The sequence below is a fragment of the Alligator sinensis genome, unplaced genomic scaffold, assembly GCF_000455745.1.
Source record: "Alligator sinensis unplaced genomic scaffold, ASM45574v1 scaffold647_2, whole genome shotgun sequence".
NCBI lineage: Eukaryota > Metazoa > Chordata > Crocodylia > Alligatoridae > Alligator > Alligator sinensis.
The window spans coordinates 2,448,850-2,455,812 of NW_005841832.1; positions in this window are offsets into that span (position 1 = coordinate 2,448,850).

A 6,963-nucleotide genomic window follows, 5' to 3' on the forward strand; every position below is an offset into this window, starting at 1 on the left:
GCACCACCTCCCCCGCACACCGCCACCTCCCTCCCCCTCTCCCCCCTGCACTACACCTCCACCCCATCGCCAAGTATGGCTCCCACCTCTTTCCCAAACTGTGTGTGCTACTCCCCAGCCTCACCTGCTCCACAGGAATACCCCTCCCCTGCCCCATCTCTGCTGCACCCCAGCTTTGTGCCTGAGATGCACCCACCTCCACTGCTCCACTGCTTCCTACTACCTCTCCATACTGCCCGACCCCTAAAGCCCCCCAGCTCCAGGATGCTAGCTGCCACAAGGCCAGGTATAGCTGGCATCACCTGGCATCTTTGCCATCCCAGTGGTCAGAGCCCAAGGGAAGGGGCAGAGGAGTGTCATCTGGGCTGAGACCCCCATTTCTGGAAGCCAGCTAACACAGAGATGGGGCCATTTCCTAGCCACGCCAAAGCAGGGGCCCATCCCAGCCCCCATAGTGCCAGGGCCCCACTGCTGGAACTCTTGGGATCTTTGAGCCCTCAGAGCCATGAGAAAGATCTCAAGAAACTTCAGGGTAGGCTGAAAAAAAGGAAACCTAAAAAATATATGACTGCTGAGGTACTTGCTTTGTGCTCAGGAAAGCTCCATGCTGCAGCCAGGGCCCCTTCCCTAGTGCTTTCTCCTAGAACCCAATTATACCCCAGTCGCATCCCTAGTTGCTCCTGAGCCCCTAGTTACCACACACCCACACTCCCCTCTCCTTGCCACAGTGCAGAAGCTGAGACCAGAGCCCCCCTGCCTCATCCAAGACAGGCAGGCAGAGGCAGCCATGGGCTTTCCAAGGTCAATCCAGGCCTGGAGGCCCCCTGTCCTCCCTCCCTGGGAATTTCCCCTTAGTCCCCAAGACAAAGGCCACAAGCTGCTTCCCAGTCCATGAGGGCATCTCTCTTGAAGCTAAGCTCCCACTCACCCCTCAGCTGTGTGGGGGATACCAGGCACCCCAGGGTGATCTTCTGAACCGGTCTCCCCTGGCATCAATGCCTCAGACACTACAGGTAAGACTCAGCTGCCTGTATAGGTGGCTGTACTCAAGCAGGTCACATATGAGAGCCACTGGGATACAGCCCATCCCCTGCTGTGGCCCTAAGGTCTTACAGCCTTAGCTACGCCTTGTCCATGGTGACTTCACAGCTAAGAACTCCTGAGGTAGTCCCTGGGATACAAGTGGGCCCACTGAAGGCAGGAGTCAGGGTATCTCCACCTGCCTGCCAGGATCTGACTGTGGGAAGACAAACTTCCAGAAGGGCCAAATATTTACCAAGGAACAAGGTACTGTGAGTTGGATGGAAATGGAAGACAGGAACACAGCAGACTAGCCTACGTGGCAGCTGCCCATGCATCTGTTCTTACCCCACAGTAAGCTTAGCCCTGCTTCATTCAGAGATAAACTGTCCCAGTGTAGCTCTCACTTACCACAGGGCAAATGTGGACACATGGACAGTTACCTTGGAGCAGCTGCCATGTGGTGAGCTTGTATCTATGTGGTGCCAGGGGCAGAGTAGGGAAAAACATCTTGCTGCAACTCCACAGATGTGACCTTGAGCCTTGCTCCAATCACACAATGAAGAGTATCCCCAGCTACACACGGGCATCTGGTCATTGAGACTGGGGAGCCAGATGTGACCCCACTTCACTCATGTGCTGTGGGCCTTGGAGAGTGGCATGCCTTTAACCACACTACAGTGAGGGGCACCAGACTTGGGTGAGCCTTTGACCCACAGGACTCACTGTCCCAGGGAAATGCATAGAGAATCAAGGGGACATCCTCTCCTAGGCCAGAGGTTCCCAAAAGCTTCAACCCTATGGACCAATGTCAACCCTCAGTGTTGCCTGAAAACACTGAAAGGGGGCTCAGGGCTGTTTGTGGAACAATGTAGGCCAGTCACCCCAGCATCACAGATCACCTGTAAAGAACCACCACTCTTGGGGACACCTTGCCAAAGGAGTTCAGGCACCAAAAAAGGAGCATGGAGCCCAGGAGGGCTTCCCAAGGATCATCAATCCCATCTCCAACTACGTCTGAGGGCCAGTCTTGCTCTGGGTGCTGCAAAGTTCCCCCCTACCAACCAAGATCACGGCCCCTGTTCATGGTGGGTCCTGCATAGACCCCCACCCTGGCCAGAAAGGTATGCTCGCACTGGGCACTGTTCGAATCCCTGCCCCAAGAAGGCAAAGCCGCAGGGTCCCTGTCACATCTAGCAGAGAGCAAACCACTGCCCTCCAGAGCAGGTGAGCTAACACCAAGTCGCATTGAGGAGTTTGTGCTGAGGGAGCTGGAAACTAGACAAGCCATACTCAGGTCTGAGAAGGGCCTCTGGGCAGAGGAAAGACCTTCCAGCCTGTACTGCAGGGGAAGCCAAGGCACAGGCTGAGGCCATCTTCTTGACTACAAGGTCAGGCCCCCCCAGAAGTGCCCTGCTGCCTCTGGAAGAATGATTTTGCTGCCTTCCTTCCTCCAAATGCATAGAAAAAATACCTCCCACATACTGATATGCACCTTGCACACTCTGCCTGCCACACACTTGTTTTGAAGGCACTGGTCTCTTTAACAAGGCACCATCCATGCAAATGCAGCCATTAAAAGATGAAAAGCCACCTCCCAGCACCAGGCTTTGCAGGGTAGAATCATTCCTCACTATTCCACTTTTCATGCCTAATGCGGATTGTGTCCCAGCTGGGCACAGGAGTGCCAAGCCCCATCACCTTGGGCAGGGTCGTAGTATCACTAGAGTTGGAGGTTTCTGACCATCACGCAGTGTGAGGGAACCCCCTGCTATCACCTGCATAATAACCAACCAATACAGACTAAGCCAGGGCTGTAGCTAGCAAGCCACAGAGAATCCCAGCCCAGCTGGGCAACTGGGGAGTGAGCACTGGGAATTTGAGGCTGATACAGAACCAGAATCAAATGCTCACTCTTGGTGCACAGAGCAACAGGGGAGGACAGCGTGAGGACGGTTAGGCTGGTTGCCCTGTTGCCAGCTCTTTCTCCATGACTCAGAGGACCTGTATTGTGGAGATATGGAAAGCACCCGCTGCTGGAGACCAGTGAGGTCAGAAGAATCCCAGCTTCCTCTTAGCTCAGGCCCTGGTCCTCCCAGACCTAGAGGACCACTTTTGCTTCCTTGGAGCACAAGCTTCAAGTCTCTCATACACTGCCATCCACCTGGCACACTCTGCCTATCACGTTCTGTGCTTAAAGGCACAGCTTCCATTAACCAAGGCAACTCCTGGAAATGCAGCAGGTGGAAAAAGAGCAAATCAGAGTGCAACCAAGCAACCAAGGAGATTTTCAAGTCCACGTGGCAGTGGAGGGAAGGTGTCACAAGTGAATGTGAAGCCTCAGAAACCTGACAGCGAATAGAAAGACACTCAAAACCACAATCTCCGCTCTCCCAGGCTGGGCAATGTTGGATCCCCCTGTCTAACACTCCTGGTCTGGCACAACTGATTCCTCCTTCCCACCCTGCATGGCCAATTCCTCCACCACCCACAATCCTGTCAGGGAAGTGCACACCCAAGCCCCCTTCATGCACAGGGTCTTCCTCATTCATCCTCCCAGGAGCATCAGTCCCCAGCGATCAGAAGCCTCCAAAGCCACAGGATCAACCTATAGCTTGGGAGATTTTTTATAAGCCAACAAGAAGAGGCTGAAAGTGCTTCCTAGCTCTGCACATTCAGACCTGTCCTCTCCCTGTCCCAGCACCTCTGAGCCTGATGCTAAACTTGAACAGTCCCCACTGAGGATGGCTTCCACCACAGAGGAGAGTCCTGTTTTGTGTGCCCCATCCACTGCCCCCAAAGGGCCTGGGAAGCAGGGAATCACTCCCCAGGCCTGCTCTGTGAAGTCTTAGGGACTGATCCAACCCAGCCTGCTTTCCTGGCTTCTGTAGGCTCCCAGCAGCTCCCATGCTCAGCCCAGGCACTCATACACAGAAAGAACCTTTTACAGAAAAGGCCTGATCTGGTTCTGGACCCTGGGGGTGATGGAGCCTCCGTTGCCACTGGTGGGAGGTGCCAGGGAGCCTCTGGGCCTTATCTGGGATTTGTCAGCTTCAGCTGCAAACCACGGTCTCCTGCTCTGCCACCCTCCACTGGGTTGTGGCCCCATGTTATATGCACTGCAGGCCATGGGGAATACCCAATGTGCAGTGTGCCCCAGCCCTGCCACTGATCAATCCACTATAGACACCGGGGGGGGGAGTGAATAGCTCCTGAACAGTGCACCCTGGCCACCCCCTCCCACCCCTCATCTGCCTTTTCTGGCAAGCAGATGCTGGCCCCAGTATAAGCACTGCTGCACCCAGTGCTCCTCCATGCTCTGCTGTCAGGGCTCTCTGGGGCAAGACCTTCTCTCCTCCGGTGTCTGTGCAGTGCCTGACAAACCAGAGGCCTCAGCATCACTGGTGGGGAGGGGAGTCTTCATTGTGCCCAGCAGGAGAGTCCCCATCCATCCCATGCCAGTTGGAAGGGATCTCTGTACCACCTAACATAACAAGGCACCCCTCTGATCTTAGCTGCCAAAGGTCCAAGCACAACAGGGGAGCCCTGATCTCAGCAGGGTGGGATCCCTGCAGTACCTGCACCTGCCAGTCTTGGCTGCAATCCCTAATGAGAGACTAGCAGCAGAAGCCTTTGTAAAGGGTGCCAGGACTTTGCATGGCATCTCCAACACAAATGGGAGGGGGGGGGGGGCACGGGCGTGGAGCACACAAGCAGAGAGACCCCACCACCAACCCAAACAGAGAGCGGGAAGCCCTATTGGATGCTTGGGGTCTGGTGTGCCATGTTGGAGTTTCTGATGCTGCGGTGGTGCAAGGGAGGGGCAGGCAGGAGGGATCTGCTATCAACTGGGCACAAACTCAGATAATTGTGGGGGATCTAAACTTAATCGAGTTAATTAAGCATCCAATTAATTATCCAGTCAATCGGTTCCGGAGCCAGGAAGTAAACAAGAGGGAAGCTGTGGGGGGAATCAATGCTAAAATAATTGATCGCTGGAAGGGAAGAGGGGGCTGTGGCCAGGGTGGGATGGGGGGCGGGGGGTTGAAAGGCCTAGGGGAGAAACATGCAGTATATGTACAGTGTGATGTGAGCATGCAGTGTGTGTGAAGACCCTGCATGGAGCATGCAGTGTGCAGAGACCATTCATTGGCCACACAGTGCACGTGCAGGGAGTGTGCAGTGTGCAAAGACCATGCAGGGACCATGAAGTGTCAATGCCAGGAGTATGCCTTGTGCAAGGACCATGCAGTGCCAATGCAGGAAGCACATAATGTAAGTGCAGAGTTCGTGCTAGGAGCATGCAGTGTCAGTGCCGGGAGCATGCAGTGTGCAAAGACCATTCTGTGACCATGAAGTGCCAGGGTAGGAAGCATGTAGTGCAAGTGCAGAGCCCACACCAGGAGCAAGAAACATACAAAGACCATGCAGTGACCATAGAGTTCCAATGTCAGGAGTATACAGTGTGCAGTGACTGTGCAATGCCAGTGTAGGGAGAGGATGATGTAACTGCAGAGTCCATGCTGGGAGCATGCAATGTGCAGAGATCATGCAATGACCAAGCAGTGTCAGTGCAAAAAGCATGCAGAGTGAGTGCAAAGCCCACAATGGGGGCATGCAGAGACCATGCAATGTCCATCCAGTGTCAATGCAAGAAGCATGCAATGTAGTGCGCAGCCCACACCAGGAGCATGCAGTGTGCAGCAATCATGCAATATTAGTTCAGGAAGCACATAACGTGTACGCAGAGCCCATACAGCATGCAAGCAATGTGCAGTGCCCAGGGACCACACAGTGTGCAAGGCACACTCAACAAGCCTGCAGCACACAGGCAAGGAACATGCTGTGCAGAAGCACTGGTGGGAAGCATGAACACAGGCACAGCATAGCATGCTCATGCATGCAGCACTCCCAGAGCACCATATGTAAAGTGTCTGGGCTCGCCTTGGTCGCACAGTGCTCAGAGGATCTGATCTGTGGGGGGGTATGGGAGCGAGGTGACGCTTGCTCTTAAATACAATGCACAGGACGCTGTGTGTGATGCTGTGCCCAGGGCAGTATCCCAAGCAATGCCTGAGACACACCACATAGCCCATGATGCCAGGCCTGGGCCAAGGAGCAGGATGTGGAATGTGTGGCTGGGTTCATGGCTTATGATACCAGTGTGTGAGAAGCATGTAAGATGCAGGGCTCCTGGCGCAGGACAGGCTACAGCTGGAGTCACAGGGTGCATCAGGCCTGGTGTATGGGCACAACACAGTCACAGAGCACAGCACATGGCTCACAGCATGGTAAATGACGCAACCTATAAAGCACACAGTTCAGGGTAGGGTACTCAGGTGTAAGCTGGCAAAACACACAACACAACCCTGGGTGCAGTGTACTGCTTACACTGCTACATGCAGTGTCATCTGTGGGACAAGGCATGGTTCAGGGAAGAGTGAATAGCACAGCCTGCGGGGTTCTGGGTACAGTGTAAGGCACAGCCAGTGGTACAGTGTGTGGCTCACAGTGCAGGGTACAGCTCACAATGCAGCCTGTGGGCTTCATGGTGCAGTGAATGGCTCATGGTGCAGTGAATGGCAACCTGTGGGATGCATGGTACAGTTCATGGTTCACAGCACAGTGCATGGTTCATGGTGCAATGTATGGAACAGCCCGTCAGGTGCACAGTGCACTGCATGGGTCACAGCACAGTACACAGCTCATGGATGATCCAGTGTATGGCATAGCCTCTGGGGTGCACGGTGCACTGCATGGCTCACAGGGCAGTGCATGGCACAGCACCTGAAGCCTGCTATGCACAGTGCAGCCTACAAGATGCCCACAGCAGCCTGGGAGGCGCATGCTATGGGGCACAGCAGGCTCAACATATTCATAGATTCATAGATTCATAGATGTTAGGGTCGGAAGGGACCTCAATAGATCATCGAGTCCGACCCC